Here is a 22,803-nt window from a genome sequence, read left to right as displayed (position 1 = left end):
TAATTGCTTCTTCTTACTCTTTCTGCATCAATTTGTAAACCTGGCTCAGAAAAGACATGTCCTAAATATTTAACACTATTTTGTTTTTACTGTTTGTTTATATATTTAAAGTCTTCACTCTATTTTCAAATGACTTCTCTTGAAGAGGTATGAAGAGTGTTGAACTGTTGTTTCGACTGTTCTGCTGCCTTACACTGGTTAATTACATTTTGAAGTGTTAACTCTTCAATCCCCATGCGAAGTAACCTTTCTCTTGTAGTGGTTGACCATCAATTCTAAAAATTATGCGATCTCGAATTAACTCATCTTTGCTAACCAAACCAACACCGTTTAGTGTGGCCAACGGTGGAGGGGTGTGGCCTAATGAAGGAAGAGTGTGGCTTAATGGAAAGAGGGTGTGGCCCAACGGAGGAGGGATGTGGCCAAATAGAAGAGAGGTGTGGCCATGGAAAAAAAAGGTGTGGCCTAACGGAAAAGAGGTGTACCCACATGGGAATGGAGAACGGGTGTGGCCAAATAAGGAGGAGTGTGGCTTAATTGAGATGGGGGTGTGGTCAAATATAGGAGGGGTGTGGTTTAATAAAAGAGGGGGCGTGGTCTAACTCAGGACGAATGGAGGAGGGGTGTGGCCTACAGAAAAATCGTGTGGCCTAATTAAGAAGAGGTGTGGCTTAATGAAGAAGGGGTGTGGCCTATAGAAAAAACCGTGTGACGTAATGGAGAAGGGGTGTGGTCAAATGAAGAAGTGTGGCTATAGAAAAAAGGTATGGCTTAATGAAGAAGGGGTGTGGCCTATATTAAAAAAGGTAAAAAGGTGTGGTTTAATGGTGAAGGAGTGTGGCCTATTGAAAAAAGGTGTGGCTTAATGGCGAATGGGTGTGGCTTAATGGAGGAGGAGGGGGTGTGGCCTAACGCAGGAAGAATGTGGCTTAATGGAGAAGAGGTGTGGTCAAATGAGAGAGGAGTGTAGCTTAATAAAGAAGGGGTGTGGCCTATGGAAAAAAAGTGTGGTTTAATGAAGAAGGGGTGTGATCGAATGGAGGAGGGGTGTGGCTTAATTGCCCACGAAAGGGTTGAAAAAGAAAGACTAACGCTTGGTCCCCTCTTGCTTTTTTCTTCTCGAATATATAATCAAAGATCTGTGAAACCAACAAGTGCCAAATTGTTGGTGTCAAATGAAGCTCCCTCGCTCAGCTTCATTTTGTCTAAGACAAGAACTCCTGTAAAGGGCGGTATTTGATTATTGTAATTGCTGAAATTATCTTACCTCGTCTTTCTTCAGCCTTCATTGATAAACCTTTTGCCTTTAGCATAATTGAAAACAAAAGAGTCAAAGCCGAATGAGGGTTTCAAATTCTTCACATACTTGCTCAGTGTTGTTATCGTTGGCAGAGGTAAAATGTGATTGCGAATATGAAGGTAGGCTTTGCGGCTCTTAATTCGGATCAATAGGCACTCCAAGATTAGCGTACCGTCAACATTTTTTTACTGCTTCTCGCATTTCTTTGGGTAAACGTTCTATGGTGTCGTTAGAACGTTTTCCTCAATGTTGGCGGAGAGCTTTTTACATTTATTAAGCTCTTCTTGCAAGTGTGTAGTTTAAATTATAAAATAGTCAAATGCAGAATGTTCATAGAAAAGATCGTTAATATACCGACCTTTTGACTCGACCTGTTGCATTTGTCTTTGATGTTTTTCTTAATTTTTTTCCCCTTAATTGCCCATAAAGCCGTTCTTTTCTTAGTTTTGCTCTCTCTATCATGTTTTCGCTTTTTGCTTGTTGACAGGATTTACAAAATTTGCTTTTGCCCGTTGTTGAAGCCTGTAGAAATCCTATCCTGCGTTCTGCGCTCCCTCACACACCAGAAGACCAGCAACCAATTCAAGAACCGATAGAAGTTCTTCAAACGACGAAATTTTTTTTATAGTGTAAGACGATAAAAATGTGGTATTTGTAATAATGGTGATGACGTAACTGGGAGTCATTAATGTTGTAATTAAGAGCCCTTGGACTGGCTCAGTAACTTGTGCGCACTCCTGGTTGGGGTGAATGACGCCAGAATGTGTAGCTGGAGGCAGTAAGGAATTGGGCGGTGAAAGAAAAGGTGGCCAAGAGGTGAAGAATTGGCCGTAGGTGGAGAAGGTGGAAATTGTGTGTGTGTGTGTGTGTGTGTGTGGGGTGTGATGCCTGGATGGCTGATTTCCAGGAAGTGTTCTGGATGGTAGATTTCCAGAAGGAGAGGGGCTTCATGTCGGGCTGGATGGCTTTCTTCCAGAGAGCTGGATGGCTGACTTCCAGAGGGCTGGATGGTTTACTTCCAGAGGGCCTGGATGGTTTACTTCCAGAAGGCCTGGATGGCTGACTTCCAGGTAGCGTGCTGGATGGTTAATTTCCAGTAAGCGGGTGAGTACGGTAATGGTTGACTTTGCCGTACTCGAAGAAAGAAAAAGATGTCAAGATGTCACCAGGGTCGGAGTAAGGACATGTGTGTCCTTCCGTTGCAGAAAAAGGGGTCAATGCTAGTAATCCGAGCCGCTATCCAGCGATGGGGGAGGGGGCGAAACTCCCCCGGTAAGTTATTTCATTAATAAATGATTAAGGATGATAAGGCAGGTGGCAATATGTTTTGTTGCGAGAATTCCGTGACTTCCCAGTTGAGCTAAGCCCGGACCTGACTAGATAAAGGTGTTCCGGAAGTGGTGAGTCAAGTAGCATTGTGTTGGTAGTTAGAAGTACCCTTTCAAGGAAAGAAAATGAGTACAATCCTGTAATGAGGGTTGGTTTCGTAAATTCAGCATTTAAGCGTAAAAAATCGAATTACAATAGTTGGAAATTCTGCTACTCGGCCTCAGTCTCAACCGTTTACGAGGCAACGTTAATGTAGCATCATCGACTAAAATTTTTATTTCTTTTTGTTCAAAGCATTTTTTTTCAAAGTACAAATCACATGTGAAAAACCTTCTGCGGCTTTCGCCTTTTCTTCAAGTGGAGTGCGGGAAAATAGAGCTACTAATAGAGCAATTGCAATGTGTGTGTGAAGAAAAATACGTACGACAGTAAATTCAAAAAAGCTTTGAAAATTCCCATTGGCAGCTTTGCTATTGCAATTTATAATACAACAAACACACGTCATTTTAAATTTTTGCACATTTCATGAGTTGACCATGTGATGCGCCGTAGCCAAGAGCAGGGAAGATGCGCAGACGGTACCGCGCAGAGCCTGGCAAGCTCGCGACGATTTTTGACTCGCGTTTTTCGACGCGCGGCATACAAAATTGACAGATTCTGAAGTTGAAAAAAAAGATGTTGAAAACTGTGACGTTTCATGGGAATCCCATATCAAATTTGACTTATTATAGGAGCTACTAATGCCGGTTTTGCCTCAGGTTATTACAGGTTTTTGTTTTTAGTTACTTATCATAGACTTCTAGATTGACAATTTAGATTTTACTTCAGTTTTGGAAAATGAAAAAGAAGCGGCGAAAAGTTATGACTAGAAGCTGTTATTTTCGGGTTTGAATTGGTTAAATTGGGGGGACAAGATTCACAAAAATTCAAATTTAAATTATAAATATTTTATTTAAAAACATAAACATATAAACTCTGAATACAAAAACATCGAAAAATTTGATCACACAATCTGTTTTTTAATAACTTCTTTCCAACATCATTAACACATTGACCATATCCGGCCGTTTCTTCGCCAACGAATGCACACACCCCTTTCCTATATTAATAAGTTTGTTAAAATACTCCTCACCCCCCGGAGCCCTCGGATCCTTCAACTCCAGAATTTGCCCCTCTCTATAATTTACAACATAATCCCTTAAAAACCGATCCTCCCTTTTCCGTGTCCTTGAAAAAGCACTCGCCCCCGTCGCCAATTCAAACAGAACCACCCCAAAACTATAAGTTTCGACTTTAGCGGAAAACTTTTTGTACCGCATGAATTCATCGGGAAGATACGGTCTAGTCCCGTGAACTGTCGTAATTTTCATGTAGTCCTGGGAAGGACCCTCCCGGGCTAACCCGAAATCGCCGATCCGAGGAGAGTCATTGGAGTCCAAAAGAATGTTGGCTGATTTGATATCACCGTGGACCAAAGGCTTTCCGCGAATTGTGTGGAGGAATTGGAGGCCACGGGCCGTTCCGGTGGCGATTTTGAGACGCGTGGTCCATGGCAGGACGGAGGAGGGTTTCGAATGTGGAGGCGGTACTCCAGGGAGCCCCCTGGCATGTATTGGTAGACGAGGCACGGCTGAGGGCCGCCGACGCTAAACCTGAAAAAATTGTTTCATTCAAAATGGTGGAAACACTTCGTGTAGGACTAATTGACTAATTCGCGGAACAAACAGGAAGAGAGTTCAAGACAAAATGGTGGATTCAACATGGCGGAAATTCTAGAAATTGAAGGATTCATGTAGGAAAAATTACTAAATGGCGGAAGTTAAGACAGATTTTGAATCGCAAGACAAAATGGCTTATCGAAGATAGCGGAAAACTTCTAAAATAACGCTTTTACAGTTTAACAAACGCTCTAGTGCGGTTACGGCTAATAGTACCAATTTAGAAAAATCTAAACCAAAAAGGAGTATATTTAGAAATTTTTATTTCGTTATTTTTAGTGCGAGAGGAACGAAATTTATGCATGTCGTTTCTTTTGTTTGATTTAGTTATATCACTAATTTGCAAAAATTTAGATCAAAAAAGTCGAATTTTTACAAATTTTCGTTTTAAGACCATAAAAATGCCACAATTTTTTTTAATCCTATAATTTCTTTCTTTTTTATGCGATTTTAACGAAATTTGTGGAGATCATCACTCTCGACTGGCTTATTAAGAGCGTCGATTTAAAAAAATGTAGACCAAAGATGAGAATTTTTAGAAATTTTCGTTTTAAGACCAAAAAAATGCCATCAATTATTTTTTTTAATCCTGTGATTTCTTTATTTTTTATGTGATTTTAACGAAATTTGTAAAGATTATCACTCTCGACTGCCGTATTAAGAGCGTCGATTTAGAAAAATTTAGACCGAAAAGAGAATTTTTAGAAATTTTGGTTTGGACAACAGTGAAAATGTAAATTTTTTTCAACACTGTAATTTCGTTATTTTTAGTGCGACAAAAACGAAATTTATGCATGTTGTTTCCTTTGTTTGTTTTAGTAATATCACTAATTTGCAAAAATTTAGATCAAAAAATTGAATTTTTACAAATTTTCGTTTTAAGACTAATAAAATGCCACCAAATTTTTTTTTAATCCTGTAATTTCTTAGTTTTTTATGTGATTTTAACGAAATTTGTGGAGATTATCATTCTCGACTGTCTTATTAAGAGTGTCGAATAAGAAAAATTTAGACCGAAAAAGAGAATTTTTAGAAATTTTGATTTTGAGGGGCCAAGAAAAATTTTTGTTTTTTGACCAAAAATTTTTAACGATCTGTAAGTTCTTAATTTTTAATGCCACTATAACCAAATTTGTGGAGTTTATAGGTCTTGACTGTCTTATTAAGGGTACCGATTTAGAAAATTTTTGACCAAAACCAATTTAGAAATTTTTATTTGGACAACTGTGAAAATGTCAATTTTCTTTAACACTGTAATTTCGTTATTTTTAGTGCGACAGGAACGAAATTCATGCATGTTGGTTCTTTTGTTTGTTTTAGTAATATCACTAATTTGCAAAAATTTAGATCAAAAAGTCGAATTCTTAGAAATTTTTGTTGTAAGACCAAAAAAATTCCACCAATTTTTTTTAAAATTTTGTAATTTCTTTATTTTTTATTCGATTTTAACGACATTTGTGGAGATTATCACTCTCGACTGTCTTATTAAGAGTGTCGAATTAGAAAAATTTAGACCGAAAAAGAGAATTTGTAGAAATTTTTATTTCGAGCAGCTAAGAAATTACAAAAAAAACTTGAACGCGCTTTAATTTCGACATTTTTGGTGTCACAAGAACGAAATTTGTGGGCATTATATTTAAGGTTGAATAGTCCATAGAAGTTGCTGAATTTGGGTTAAATTTATACAGGGTCCGGCAACACTTGTGTCCACCCCCAAAATAGTCTTTAATTTTAAAGTTACAATTTTGAAAATTTGCACGCGCGCATAGTTGACAAAGGTCTAGAAGCTGACGCAAAAATTTGTCTTTTATCACGGTTTGGTTGGCGTCGCGACGCCTAAGAAGTATAATTTTTAGCGACTTTTGAGTTTTTGCGGAAATATTCGCGAATTCAATTTTTTTTCAACATAACAGTGATATAAATATCTGAGTTTTTATTTTAAATCTAATGCAAATTGTCTTCAAAATTTGCGAAAAAAACGCTGTTTTATCAAGTTAGTTTTTAAAATTATGACAGCGCAGTGGCAAACTACGTTTACACCAAAATTTCACAAGTCACTTTATTCACTTTTATAAAGGTTAATTTTGATTAACACGGGCATGTTGCACTTTATGGACACCAGAAATCGTTAATTAACATCGACAAAGCGACAATTTCACTAATTAAGACTTTTGTTACAATCTAAAGCGGGCCAAAGGACAGATGTCATTTGTGACACAAGATGTTGACAGATGGGTGTGAACGTAGTTCCCAACTTTGACGTAATGAAATTGAAAACTAACTTGATAAAACAGCATTTTTTTCTCAAATTTTGAAGACAATTTGCATTGAATCTAAAATAACAACTGAGATATTTTTAACACATTTATATTCAAAAAAAATTAAATTAGGGGTTGATATCACAAACATTTACAATTAAATAAAAATTACATTTTTAAGGCGTTGCGACGCCAAAACTATTGGTGATAAAAAACAAATTTTTGCGTCAGCTTCTAGAGCTTTGTCAACTGTGAGCGTATGCAAATTTTCAAAATTTTATCTTTAAAATTAAAGACGATTTTGGGGGTGGACACAAGTGTTGCCGGACCCTGTATATCTTCGTTAGCCATTATTTCTAATGTATTAATTTTTTGTAGAAACATTGTTTTTTTTTTTAAGTTTCACTTACTAAGTGGGACTTAGGTCCAGATAATCCAATTTTTCTTAGAAGCATAAGGAACCAAGTGTAAAAATATGCCCAAAAAATATTTTGGATAAAAAATTACGACTATTACGCACGATTCGAAATAAATAGTCATCAATAACTCGCAATTCGCTTTCAAATTGCATATTTGAAAAGAGATTGAGAATATTTATTGCGGTTCATTTCAAGCCAGATGAGACCCAACCACTTGAGGGTTATTATGTTTATGGGGGTTTTCTAACTAAAATGCATGACAACTGAAAATTATGTGCAAAACACTTTTTAATAAAAATAAAGTTCTTGGGCTGCGTTACCCTTATCCACTTTGTAAAATGCGAAACATTCAAAGCAGAAAATCCTGAAGTTTATTATTATTATTATTATTTTTATTAAGGGAGATTAATTGCGAAGGAAACCTATATCGCAAATTTGTCTAATTTTACCGCGAGTTTGATTGATCAAATTGTTTTTTAAATTTATACACTGTATCAGCTGAAACTATACTATCAGAAATTCCATTCCAGAAAGAAAAGGTTCTGTTGGTGAAAAAATAAATTCAACCCACTCACGGATCACCCGGAGTCCGATCTCAGCGAAGACGAAGAATATGAACAACAAGATGAAGAAATGGACACGGAAACGAGACCTAACAAAGAAGAAAAAGCGCCCCCGATTATCATCCATGAAAGATGTAAAATACAAATCATATTTGCAATGATCGACCAATTCACCGAGCAAGAGGCCGAAATCAAATTTACGCAAAAGAGTACAGTAATAATGGCCAAATCCATTGAATATTTTAAGTCGATTAAAATCGCACTATCAATAAATGATCTGGAATGGCCACTTTCGCCATCAAAGAAGAAAAAACGCACGGTTTTGTACTTTTCGGGCTAGATCATGGCCGTGAAGCAGAAATAGTTCAACAAGAGTTAATCCACAAAGGAACTAGGTAATATAGTCAACACCTATAAAATGAAAAATACGAAATTCCCAACATACGTGGTAATCACCGACAACCAAACAACTCTTCGCGACATTCAAACTAAAGGCCGCACCATCTCTCGAATCATCGCGAGATGGGGACACTCAACAACACATTGTCACGAAAAAACACAATGCCTTAAATGCGGCGAATCTCACATCACCAGTGAATGTTCAATAAAGAAAGAAGATGCAAAACACACAGAACAAAATTAAATGTGCGAATTGTCAAGAGCGTCACCTCTCTAATGATACTAATTGCCCGGTATACGTCCAAAGAAAGAACTATATTGAACAAACACGGCAAAAACCGCAGAAAAAGACCCAATACGTCGAAGCGCCAGTGCCCAAATCAAACCCGTGGCAGCTAAATTCCGCCCACTTCCTAGCTATTGGTCAACAGAGCTCAATTAACACCACGCCCAAGCCAACTGAAAAAATCCCAACCACCAATCAAATCAACAAGCCAGGCCCCAGTACCTCCACTCATAATGGCGGTAATGATTTTTTCGTACTAATAAGAGAAATGCGCTCTTTATGCGACGCAGTCGACATAAAACAATTAATTAATATAGTAAAAACTTTAAAAGAAAAGTTAAGCACCGCTAAAGATAAAAAAGACGTTTTCCTAACTCTTATCGAGGTATTCTGCAATGAACCGTAAACTAACAATAACGACGTGTAACGCTAACGGCGTTCACAACAAAATAGACGAACTTAAAGTATATCTAAAAAAACATTCAAATTAACAATAAAATCAAAAACACAAGAGAATTAGAGCAGGAGACACAAAAACTAATCAACGCCATTACCGTCGCCACAAATAAAAACACAAAAATGGTCGACATCAGCAAAAATCAGAAGATCCGAGAAGAAATCAAGGAGCTAATCAGAGCAAGAAATCGACACCGAAGAAATAATCAGTGAAGCGGCAACGCCGAAGACAAAATTGCAATGATTACGCTCAATGGCAAAATCAAAATAGAAATCACCCAACAAAGAAACAAAAAATGGCACGATAAGCTGGCAAACCTCACAGTAAAGGACAATTCTCTGTGGAAGATTACAAAATCCATGCAAAAGAACTTCGCTGAAATGCCTCCAATTAAACACCTAAACTCTGAATTCGTAACTGACCAACAAAAAGCCGAAACATTCGCGAACTACTTTCAATTCGTGCATTGGATCGAACCCAGCTCAACAACACAACAGAAAGACATTGACAAATACATAACTGAACTGAGACAGACCACAAACAGACAGGACGAGACGTATCTAGAAGAAATAATGACGAACACATCGGAAATCAAACGCATACTAAGAAAACTCCCAAATGGAAAAGCAACAGGAGAAGATGAAATACTCAACATTGCGCTTAAGAACATCAGTCGAAAAGTTCGAGTTCAGCTCATGTATTTCATCAACTACATGTTCAAGTTCAATCATTACCTTCAGCAATTCAAATCGGCCATTGTCGTACTAATCCCAACACCTGGAAAAAAAATTCGAAGTCTCGAGCTACAGGCCAATCAGTTTGCTCAGCGCCAATTCAAAAACTTTTGAAAAAATTATACTTAAACGACTCGACGACATTAGACATAGGTCACATTCAAACGATCGAACGATCACAAAAAATCATCAACGTACAGTCTTATAAAATTTTACCAGGCAACGGCCATACCACGTTGTAAAATACCGGTTCTCGTCCCAGTCTGCTTCCAGTACTCGAAGAGAGCAGAAGTGTATCGATGATCGATGTTCTCTTTGTAAGAGCCGAGTCGCCTTTGTAAAAGTGCACCGTCGCTTTGTGTAACACTGCCGCTCCTTTGTGTCACCGCGCGCCGCTCTCCAGTCGCGCCGCGCTAAGTGTTCTCCCTCGCTCTGCTGAGCCCGGGCTTTAACAAACCATAGTGTGACGCTTTGTCAGCGCTGTGTCAACCACGTGTGCGAACACAATTCGCGAAGAAAATGACCGATGGTGGCGCTGCGATCATTGCAAAGATGGTGGGTGAGAAGCATAATCTGTTATTGAAAAGTGTATTTTTGTGGTCGTTTATTAGAAAAAACATGCATTTATCTACAATATTCAGTGTTAATTTACATCGTTGGGTGTAATTGTTGTTATATCTGAACCTACAAACCGATGTGTACCAGATTTGAAGCGTTTTGAAACAAAATTGCAAACTACAATCATTGTATTATAAAACTTTGTTAACTCCTCTTGTTAATTTAGGATGCATTGGTTCCCCGACGCCCAAATAGTTGTCTTAAAGAGTTTGTTAATCATTCTTGAGGTATTTAATAGGTTTTGACTGGTTTTCTTTTAACATTCCTTTGAGGTTACGTTTGCACTTTGTCAATCACTTACTATACCTCAAAGAACGAATTACCCACCATGTATCCGTTCGCTATTCCTTGGTTCACTTGTCTAAAAGTAGATTTATCAATAAAAACCTTCTGCAAGCACTTTTATTATTGTTTAGTTGATTTGCTGGTTTGGTTTGTAATGCGAGCCATTTCACGTAATAACGGTAAATCATGCGTTACCAACACATGAATTTATTAAAATACATTAGAAGGAATTAAACAACTGCTTTGAAAATGTTAATACACCTGAGAAAGATGATTTTTTGGGCGACAAATGCATTATTTCTTATGCACGTTCACAACAATTACTTTTCTCAACAGTGTTAAAATGCGCCACCAGAGGTCGTATCGGAACATTTGCATCGCGAATACGATCGCACGTGTAATCCTCTGACACGTCACAGGAAATTCTACCTCATCAAAATACGCCGAAAATATACGACGAAAAAAGAATCCCAACAAAACCGCATCCTTGGGTCTTGGACCCTCGGGCCACCAAATAGTTAAACAGAAAAAAACCTCGCTAATTTATGTAGCATATCAACTATTCTAACCTCAAAACACATGGAAATGCCAACAACAGACATCGATATTCAATTAAGGGGATATCAAACAAATTTCAGTATAGGGCAAATTCAATGTATTTTTCCAAACACGATTACTCGAAAACTATTTGAGTAAATTGCTTTCTGTTTTTTGCATATGAATCTGTTCAACGTGCACTATGTTGAATGCTATATATAATTTTTGTAAAATGATTCTTTAATGACTTTGTGATTAATTAAATACGTAAATTTGGCTGAAAGCAAAATAATTTTTAGCATTCCACATGCGTAGACTAATTTTACATAATGTCGACTAAACAGACTTTTTTAAAAGTTAATAGTTTTTGAGAAATCGTGTTTGGAAAATTTCATATTCGAAACATGTTATCCTTGTTTAGCAGTAACATCTCTTTTCTCTGTACCAGAGAGGTCTGGTAGGTAGAAATGCGGGTACCATAAATCAATTTTGTAGCCGAAGGGATAGTTTACAACTGAAGCTTTTCCATAAACACACAAAATATTAAATTTGCCTGAAACAAGATTTTTCTCTTTTATTCAAACTGAACGTAGCTTTGAGGATAATCATTTCAAAATTTTGAACTTTATATCTGATGAATTAGGATTTTAAATTGTTTTAGGTGATAAATATTTGTCTTTATCTTTATTTTTTAAGGGGATCTCGAACAAATTTGAATATAAGGCAAATTCAATGTATTTTTCCAAACACGATTACTCGAAAACTATTTGAGTAAATTGCTTTCTGTTTTTTGCATATGAATCTGTTCAACGTGCATTATGTTAAATGCTATATACAATTTTTGTAAAGTGAATATTTAATGACTTTTTGATTAATTAAATACGAAAACTTGGCTGAAAGCGAAATAATTATTTAGCATTCCACATGCGTAAACTTTTCAAAATTCACACATACGTATTTTGAGAACAACCAGACAGTAGTAGGTATAACGTCTTGTTGTCAAAATTATGACTTTGGGGTGGTGAAAAGACTGAAAAAATTTTCGTAATTTAAAGATTTTAAAAGATAGATTAATCACTAAAGCAACAGAATATAATTATTATACAGGTGTCCCAGAACTCACGCCTAGCCGAAAAAGGGCGGATGCCGACAGCAATCAGGACGCCAAAAATGCAATTTGTTTTGTCCTGATGTGCATTAAAATTGAGAAATTGCTTAACGAAACTGACCAATCCCAGACGCTCAAGCACAAATAATATTAACGTTGCTAGGTTTCATAATTTAATCCTAAAAAGGAAAATTGATTTGGTCCACTACATTTTTATAACTGACATCTAATCTCAATTTGACAGATAAAAACCACACAATGACGGTTCTAAAAAGAAACCTTTTATTACAACAAGAAACAGAACAAGGCACATGATGTAATCGTTAAATCAAATGCTTGAACAAACCACCATTATTTTGGACACACAGATGAGCTCTTCTAACCAAACTTTGACATGGTACGGGTGCCGGTGATCTGCCGCGAGAATTTTTTGTACAGAAGATTTTCCGATTTCTAACTGGCGTGCCACAGTTCAGATACTTTGCGTGGAGTGTTCATCAACCGCTTCCAAAACAGCTTCTTCATTTTCAACAGTTCTGGCCTGTCTTGGTGCTCCACCAACTTCGCGCCGATCTGTTAATAACTGATCAGTGTGTCCAGCCCGAGAAACAACACTAAGAATCGTTTTGTTGTCCGGATAATAATCACGACCTGGAAAACATCCTTGCTGCTAATACTAATTTCGATAGCACTCTTCAAAAATAAGACGCATTTCGAGGCATTCTGCCGCCGAGTACTCCTGAACCGTTTTAGGATATTTGTTACCACCAAACACCAACTAGGAAACCAGCAAGCAAGGGAAACCAAAAGAAACGCTGTTTCACACTCCACTTGGACTTTTACTGTGTCAGTTGTCCTCCAGGTGTGTCTCTTGTCATTCAACGCTCGTCAACCAGTAGTCTTCAACCCTCTAGTCAATTTCTAAAGTACGCTAAGCCGTTTCTGCACACTAAGTTCAATATGAGTTAGATTTATTGAAGCCTGTCATTCTAACGTCAGTGAAATTTATAGTGGACCAGATTGTTCATACAAAATTCAAAGGAGAAAATTTAAACTGGTTTCTTAGCAACACGCCAATGTATCCTCCAGACCATCTCCACGCGGCCTTGTGATTGGTCAACTTTGTCATGTCTTTTCTCAGTTTCTGTTGGAGCTGGAACTTTTTTTTCAGCAATTTACACATTCACACCTTTTCCCGATATTCCCTGTTTTCGGCTAGGCATGAGTTCTGGGACACCCTGTATATAATTTAATTATTTATAATTATGTTCACTATTTTTTGTTACATTCACAAATATCTTGGACAAAATTCGAAGATCCCAGTGCATCCATTAATTAATTCTTCAATTTTTGCTATTACACAAATCCCACCTTTTCGGGAAAAATTTAATTTATTTGTGAAGATAAACATTAAATAATAATAATGAGATATTGTAATTATTAAGTTTCACGGGTGTAATTTGTAAAATATCGGACTCTACTATCAAAGTATTTAAGATTTACTGGCCATAATAATTTGGCCATCAGTGCAGTCAAAACTATTAGCTATTGTCCTGACCACAAGATAATGGTAATAATAATCTAAACCACTCAGGCTGGGGTTTTCAGAAGTAGTTTTTATTTATGGTTTTATTAGCGTAGTAAGAAGACTGACCATGGGTAACTCACTAAAAGAGTGCCGTCTACAAATAATGAGGGTTGAAGGGAGATGCTGCATTTAACGTTTGGGTGTTTAAAATGTTTCATATAATTTTTCCTTTACGCAGAATTTTGAAGCAGAATTTACCGTTACAGTTTGTTATGGAAGAAGACGACATCTTCAAATCTCCCCCAAAAAGGAAGCTTTCGTTTCAACCCAAGAAGACCCCTGAAAAACTTATAATCACCGCTAACAAATTCGAGCCGCTTAGAAACAATAAGCCAACAGACGAAACGGAGGACAGCTCACCCCCAAAAAAAGCCACCACTAAACCGCCACCCCCAATAATACTACACGGGCAGCCGGTCAATTACGCAGCGCTTAATGATCTAATCAAATACCAGCAACGGATTTACAATCAAATACACTCGTAACAGAACAACGATCCAAACTTCAAATAAAGATGATTGGTCAAACTTAAGCTTCGCTCTCAAAACAGAAATTATTAATCACCACACCAACATGCCAAAAGAAGATAAAACTCACGCTTTCGTTTTGAAAGGATTAGATTACAACCCGGACCCTGAAGATCTATTAGCTGAACTCCAAGAACTGGACATCCCAGCGACCAACGTAATACGAATGAAAAAGACAATAAGACCAAAATTCATGGTCATTACAAGACAAGATGTTACCCTGAAGCATCTAAACGCAAAACACTGTGTAATCATGCATACAAAAGTTGTCTAGGAAAGACATGTTAATAAGAAACTTATTATTCAATGTCATAACTGCCAACAATGGGGACACTCAACAACAATGTGTGCCGCCAAGACGGTCTGCTTGAAGTGTAGTGGGCCCCACAACATCAAAAACTGCACGAGCCCGGATACTAAGTGTGCCAACTGCAAGGGAGAACATCTTGCAAGTAGTATGACCTGTCCCGACTATACCAAAAGAGTCGAAGCTCTACAAAATAAGCAAAATGCTAATAACAACGCCCCCAAACTTGTGCCGACCCCTCAACCGCAATTCAACGCTTGGACCCAACGTCACAATACCACCAATGCAACAACCTTAACAGCCAGTGCTATTGCGAGTGCAGCACTATTGCGTCACTTCAAACAATTAATCAAGCATGCAACCATAAGAAACTACTGAGATGTGTAAATGATCTTGCGCGCGTACTTGGAAACGCTACAACAAAACAAGAAAGGTTGGCAGCTTATCTTGATTTCTCATGTAATCTTGACACCTATAACTTTTAAATTCACACTTAACGTGGCGTATTGGAACGCAAACGGGCTTAACAACAAACTGACGACCCTACGCAGCTTTATGTCTATTCACAAGATGTGATCAAAGACATCCAGGACGACATCAACAACGATGAAGACCTAAACGCCATCCGCGAGATGGCGGATGAAGAGTTCCAGGATTCCCATGAAAAGCTCAAGGATACCCATGAAGAGTCCCAGGATCCCCATGAAGAGTTCCAGGAACCCCATGAAAAATCCCAGGAAACTCACGAAGAGTTCACTTCTTCTTCTACTTTCCACTTTCCTTTTTTTCAACCTTCCATTTTTTTTAATCTCTAGTTCTTTTTTCAAATACATTTTGTTAGTCATATTTTAAGAACTAATTTTATATAGAATAAGCCTTAGTATTGTTCACTAAAACACCAGGCCCGCCGAAAAGGCCAAAAGCCTCACCAGCGGCCAAATAAACTGTAATATCTTAAGTACTCGATGTAAAAACCCTTAGTAACTTGAATAAAATGTATTTTGACTTGACGCTTTCGGCATTCCTTAAGTAATCTGTGACTTGTTCACATCGTGCTCCGCCGATGACGAGCAGAGACCTTCGCCCCCGGCAACAAACCACCCGCAAGTGCTCCCAAGAGTTCAAAAGTGAAAAGCGCAAGTTGAAGTGTCAGTGGTGCCAGTGCAAGTGCCTCAAGTGCTCTCCACTTCCGACCGCCAGTCGGCATCACCAGGTGAGTTAATCACACGCCCTTCTTCGCCCGCAAGGACTCTAACACCCATTTTCTCTGTGACTTCGTCGCAACACGCCCTCTCGCCTCCTCGTGTCAGAGGAAATTCTGTCTCATCTAATTCCAACCAAATTCCCCTAACGTGTACCACAAGTACACAATCAGAAACATCCCTGCAGAATGGGCTGCACAAAAGAAATCCTATTCCCTTCTAACGACCACTCTTCTGGTCAAAAACATTAAACAGCTTGTTGTCAACTGGAACAAGACTGCTCTTCTGGTCACTCAAAACCCCCTTCCAAGCGACTACCAAAAAAAACTTCAATTTGCTACATTAAACAAATCTATTTCAATTGTGGAAACCCACAAGAAAATCTCAGCTAAACCAACCACTGCCACTTCTAAACCCCATCTCTCAGTCATAATTCGCGATGTTGACGACGACATCGAATACGACGAAGCCCTCAATGCCCTCAAGTCACACAATCTGTCAGTCTGTCAGTCAGTCAGAGTCTGGCGGATCCGCTCAATGAAATCAGGAAATTTCACTAAACTGATGCGTGTCATCACTGACAGCACAGAGACCGTCGACTTCCTCCTCAAGGAAGGCGTCATCATGTTCGGCAAGCGCCATCAGTACGAGCCGTCCAAAGCCCCCGTCAAACCCGCTCCCTTCAGTGCTCCAAGTGTTTCCAACTTGGGCACCCAGCCACCGAATGCCCCAATAAAATTGCGTGCCCCAAATGCGCCGAAAATCACCCAGCTTTCAAATGTGAATCAAATCACGTTACCTGCCTTCTGTGCAACGGCACCCACCCGACCCGGTCCCGCCAGTGCCCCAAAATCAAGGACGCAGTCGTCACGTTCGAAACCCCCATTGCCCCAACTCTGATTCTGGAGCCCCCTCCCGAATTTGCAGATCCCTCAGACAATCACCTTCATCACAAAACTTTTGTACGACCTTTTCCCTCACCAGCGAGCAAAGGTCAGCGAGCTCGTCGAGAGCGCTTCCAAATCCGTCCTTAAAACAAAGACCCGCATCAATCATGCGGGTCAAAGAATCTACTTAACTTTTGAGTAGATTCGACAGCCCTACCACTGTGGCCGCCTCCGCCACTCCCGGCGGGGGCCTCCTGTCCCCTACTGTGAATATCGCCACGGTGAATATTGCAGGAATCAAGCGTAAATTGCATGCCGTCCGTAACTTCATCGAAACCGACGCGATCAAAATTTTATCAATTACCGAAACGCGCTCAAGTCTCGCGATTAAAGTCAAAAATTTTTCTTGTTATCACAACACGCCCTCAAACATCTCTTACGGAACCGCGCTTCAAGTTTCTACTGACTTTCAGTCAATTCAACATAACTTGCCTCCCAACCTAACTTCGCTCGAACTTGCCGCAGCCGACGTAGTAATTAACAATAAAATCCTCACTATCTTTTCCCTCTATGAGCCCGTAGGCAAAAACTCCCAACGGAACTATTCGAATACGCGTCCAATCTCCCATATTCAGTCATTTTCGGCGACTTTAATTCCAGACACGAAGACTTCGGAGACACTGCAACTAACCCGAACGGCAGAATCCTTTCCACTCTCATTAGCGAACTCCCAATTTACAGATTAGAAAACCGATTTCCCACTTTTGCCTCTCATATAGGCGCCACAATTATTGACCATATCATAATCTCTGAATCTTTAATTCACGCGTTTGACAATGAAACAGCAATAGGCACCACAGTAACGTCAGATCACTTTCCCTTAATTGCAAAAATTTTTATCAACGGCCATCAGCCACAACCATCACTTATTCAAATCTTCAATTACAAAAACGCTAATTGGAACCTTTTCCGCGAAGAATTAGACCAAGCCCTACCAGTCATTATCCCAGTAAATTCCCAGGTAGAAATAGACCGACAAATAGACTCATTAACTTAAGCAATCGATTACTGTCAACTTAAAGCCATTAAGCCCAAAACCATTCCAAAGGACAAAATCCCACTGCCAAACCGCATCCTCAGACTCATTAAAGAAAAACGCAAAATCTAACGCGATTACGTACGCAGCCGCGACCCCTTTCTAAAAACGCTTATTAATAAATTCAACGCCAAAATCAGACGCGACATTAACAGCTACAAAGAGGAAACTTGGCTCAAAACTTGCGAGTCTTTGGATTATCGGAACGGGAAAGAGTATTGGTCAAAATTCAAGGCAATTTCTGGCCAACGTTCTCGAGCGAACCATAATCTAATTGACGGAGCAAACGTCTACCACTCTTCCCAAGACAAAGCAAATTGCTTCGCGAACCTTCTCGAGGAAATTCACCAAGTTCCAAATGACCCCAACTTTGACAACCACTTTTTCAATTTAATATCAAATAATGCGCAGACCTTACGCGATATTCCACTAGTCGAACCACTTCCTTATCCCCTAAACGATGAGCACTTAACAGACCCGGTCACTGTTTTCGAAGTAAAAATTTAATTATAAATTTGAAAAACACTAAAGCTCCAGGACCCGATCAAATCAAACCGATAGTTTTAAAGAACCTTTCAGAATCCGGATTCTTAGCTTTAACTAACATCTTCAATAACTGTTTAAATAACTTGTATTTTCCAACCGCGTGGAAAGCCGCGAATACTATCATGATTCCTAAACCCGGTAAAAACGTCAACGATCCTAACTCCTACAGACCTATCTCACATCTTAACATCACTGGCAAAATTTTTGAACAAATAGCCACCAGCAGCCAAATAGAATGTATATCTTAAGAACTCGATGTAAAAACCCAAAAACCTAGAAATAAATGTATTTGAGCTGAGTGAGCTGAACCCGCTTTTGGCATTCTTGAAGTGTTCTCTGAGTACTCAACATAGCGCTCCGACGATGAGTAGCCACAACCTTAGTGCCAGTGGTGCGAGCTCGTCAGAGCAATCTTCAGCGACATCCGGTAAGTCTGTTTTGACTGATAACAATACCGCAACTCCACCTCGCTCTCCTCCTGGTGAGAGAGCATTCTCGTTTTCCTCCATAAACTCCAACAACTCAGTCAAAATGACTAACATCCAAAATGTGTACCTCTTCCAATCCGTAATCTTCCCCAAGCTTTCTCTACTCAAAAATCCTTTTACGGTCTTCTTACAACGTCCTTGCTTCTCAAGGACATCTGTAAACTCGTGGTTAACTGGAACCGCACCGCTCTTCTGGTTACCACTAAAGCCTTTCCTTCTAACTTTCAATCTCACCACTGTCACCGCCTGCCCGACCATTTCGATCGTGCAAGTGCACCGTAAACCTTCTGCTCAACCCGTTCCCCCAAATGCCCCTAAGGCACCACAAATGTAAATTGTGATCAAAGACGTCCAGGACGACAACGATGAAGTCCTAAATGCCATCCGCGATCTCGACTTGCAATGTTCGAATGTCTGGCGCATCCGTTCCAGGCAGACGGGCAACTTCTGCAACAGGCGGACGCCGTTGTGAAAAGTAGAGGTCACCCATCCAACGCCAGACATCCCCCAGAGAGCAGTGCCCGTGAGCTAAACAGTGCAGTGCAACGAAAAAAGACGTTTTCTTGTGCCCATTCCCCTGATGGACACTTAGTGAAGTGCAATTCAACTCCCCGACACCTTAAATTCCACCAAACCAGCAAACCCTCTCAGCGACCCTCCAGCAGCAGCTCGAGGCATTCACCGAGAACTTCGCGACCCGGCTCGGTGTTTCAAATGGCCGTCACCACAACGGCCATCAACGAACTCGCCGCCACTCCAAGCCTCGCCTTTTCGGAAATGTCGTTCTCCTCGAAGAGGTCATTAGCCAGGTCCCCAACAAGGGACGCCCCGACCTCAGCCACCAGCAACAAGTTTGCTGTCCTGGCCGACTTCGAGGACGAAGACGGCCAATATTCCGCCAAGAGGACCAGGGGTAAGAAATGGCCGGTTCCCCGTTATAATTTCTTCCCATGCAAAACCCAGAAGCAGCTTGCAGCGATATGCATTTTTATCTAGAGGACAACCAAGATTATCATAATCTCACGGTTGAAAATGCAAGTTTGCAAAATTTTCACCAAGCTATCAACCCAATCGACCAACCATAATACATTTACATACATTTATATCTCTGAAATAAATTCTTATTTTCTTCTCATAGAACAGGCAGAACAAAAAGTTTCATTTCACCAAAATTAGCTCATGATCTTTATGAACCAGTTATCAAAAAGGAGATTTTCCGAATTGAAACAGCACATGGATTTTCAGTACATTAGGAAATCGCTTTCATACCACTTTTCGACATTTTTTGCACAAAAATCATAAGATAAATTTTGTGTTTTCCAATTCTAGCAAAATTTTGACGGGTAAATTGAATCTTTTAAGAAAGTTAAAAGCTATTGTAGACTTCCAATTCCAGAAATTAATAATAAACTGTCAAAATTCCAATGATCTACGGGGAAAATGACATCGCTGTCAATGCGAATTCCAAAGATAGCAAACCATGCTCTGTAACAAGACCAAGCTCAAAGTCAACAGATCGTTCAAATTCCTTTGAATTTAAAAGAGGAAGTAGTCAGAAAAAATTCAAATGCTGATGCTATTTCTCAGATCAAAATCAATGCATATGACGATGTTTCAAAACCTCTACAAAATTAAAAAAAAATTGTTACAGTCGAATACAAGAAATTAAATGATTTTCCCGATTTAAGTACACATACCGATTTTTCCACCAGTTAAAGACCCACATTCAACTCAAACTACAGTTCATTCAACTGATAACGCAAATTTAATTAACGATGGATTCCAATTTAAGATGAAATTATTAATAACAAGCGGAACCAAATTTTCATTTCACCAAAAATCGTCCTAAAATTGAAGTCAGTAATGATGATTTTGAAAACCACAAAACTTGCCATCAACATAAAAGTAAAATCAACCAGCAAGATGACTTTCGGAAGATTACAAAGTAATGATTATTGGCCATCAATAGAAATTGATGTTAATAATTATATTAGTAACTGCCAAATTACATTCCCCTGTTTTAACTGAAATCCATTGACAAACCAAAGTATTAAATGCTGTTTTCAATTTTCTAATTGATTCCTTTTGCAAACCGTTTATAAAGTTAGTAGAAAAGGAAATAAACAGAAAAACAAATTTTAAGGTCCTTCTGAATTGATAGTGGCGACTTTGTTTTCAAAATTGAATACTCTACATAATACGGTAGTTTATCCAGATTTATTGAATGCTTTTGATAAAATCATTTAATTTCAAGACGAAACTACTTCTTCTTTATTTGAAGACAAAATCTTTTCGAAAAAATCATTGAGATTAAATTTTGTAGCAAAGGAAATCAAATTACTTTTATAATTCAAATTTCGCTGATCAAAACAATTTATTATTAAAATTTTCTCACTTATCCAAAACCTGCATCCAACTTATTGTCATTTAAACCTCAATCCAACTACCTAACCTTTAATGAGCACATTACGACAAAATCTGCATGGAAATTGCTCCAGAAAATGCATCTGTTACATTCTTCATTCCTGGGTAAAACATCTCCATCAAACCAGAAGAATCAGAAGCAAAAAGGAAACTGACCGTAATCGTCACCAACAAGAACGAAGTTATGAAGCCAACAAGAACGAAGTGTCCATGTGTTTGACACTTGCAAGATTTGAACATTTAGCATAGTATGAAGTGCTTCAAAATTTGAAATTTCTTCAAGCTTATAACGAAGAAAAAAAAATGAAGAACTATCGTGAATGGACCGTTTTTCTCGTAGAAGTTTCTACTTACTCGTAGAAGCTGCCCGAACGAAGATCCCAAGGACCAACCAAAAATCATTTGAAGGCTTCCTTCAGCCCTAAGGTCGCCTCTTCGGCAGAGAGGAGTTACATCCCCGTACCACCCGCGACAGTGCAACTTCGGCACTTTGTTGCATTATATAGAGTCGTGAGAGCAGTAGAAAGATAAAGTTTGTTAGACGTAGTAAGAGTAGTTCATCGTTAGTTGTAATACCATAAATAAATAGTCTTTAAAAAAAGTTTTTTCTTACATCGAAAACTTCACTATGGTGACATTATTCACTCGGGTATCTCCGAGACCGTAAGAAAACAACCAGAACCCTCGTAACTGCGCAGAAAAAACTACACAACTAGCTTAAGCATTTCGTCTACATTTTTTTATCAGGCTTTGTGTCTTATCAGAACGTAAAGGGATATTGTTCAGGGTGAATTAGAAATAGGTCCTAAGAATCATACGGGGTCTGTCAACACTAATGTTCAGCGATATTAAACCTATAATTTGAAAAATATAAAAATGAACTTCGGCAGATGAATATAATTAATAATTTTCCATAGATGAACAAAACAAATACAACAGTAGAATCTTGTTAATTCGTACGATTTGTTCTGTTTGAAAACACTGCAAAATAAGCAATGCAATTTAACCTGATACAATGACATGACTTGCTAAGTTTTATTCTTGTGTTGACCGCAAGTGGTATTTACGCAAACAATATAAAAAGTAAATTTGAGTAATTTGTGACAAAAAGTGACAGTCCTGTTCTATTTTCGGCTAAAGTCATGATTAAATTGAAATACAAGCTGTCTGAAAAGTCGCACACCACCGATATTATGATGGAATGAAAAGTAAGATTTCTGTGCAATAATTTTATATTAAAATGAATTTGTTAAGTAAAGAACATTTTGTACAAAAGCATGGTGCCAAAAAATCGAAAAAATCTTGTAAAAATAACTGAATACTTTTGTACCGAGATGTTTAACAAAATTTGCTTACTTTTTGTTAGTTTCTAATAAACTTGATGGTTGAGCACTGGCCGCCAACTAAGTGGTTTTTAATGACCGAAATTTGGTCACTTAGTAGGATTCGAAAAGGGTTAAAAGCGTTCCAAGTAGTGCTGCTGGAATTTACTTGAAACGCTTTCAACCCCATTCGACTTCAGGTAATCTGATCATACTTAGACGGCTCTTGTCATAATGAGCATTGAAATTTCGACCATTATAAAACACTTAGCGGGCGGCTGGTACTTAACCATAAATCTGGTTAGTAACTTAATGCAAGGTGTTTATAAATGTTTCTAGCATCAAAGGTGGCTCTGAAATTTTTGCCATTTATTATTGCCGCTTTGTTTTCATAGTGATTATAAC

The 22,803-nt window shown here is 38.5% G+C and overlaps 1 pseudogene; it reads right to left on the bottom strand.

Annotated features, from left to right (window-relative positions):
• Window positions 1–3,448: 3,448 nt before the first annotated feature.
• Window positions 3,449–4,421, bottom strand: LOC148166830 (serine/threonine-protein kinase pelle-like; annotated as a pseudogene).
• Between the last annotated feature and the right edge of the window lie 18,382 nt (window positions 4,422–22,803).

Source organism: Gnatocerus cornutus, unplaced genomic scaffold (assembly GCF_029298725.1).
Source record: "Gnatocerus cornutus isolate USDA-ARS CGAHR unplaced genomic scaffold, icGnaCorn1.1 Chromosome12, whole genome shotgun sequence".
NCBI lineage: Eukaryota > Metazoa > Arthropoda > Insecta > Coleoptera > Tenebrionidae > Gnatocerus > Gnatocerus cornutus.
The sequence above is the reverse complement of the archived record's forward strand: the minus strand, read 5'-3'. Positions and strand labels throughout refer to the sequence as shown.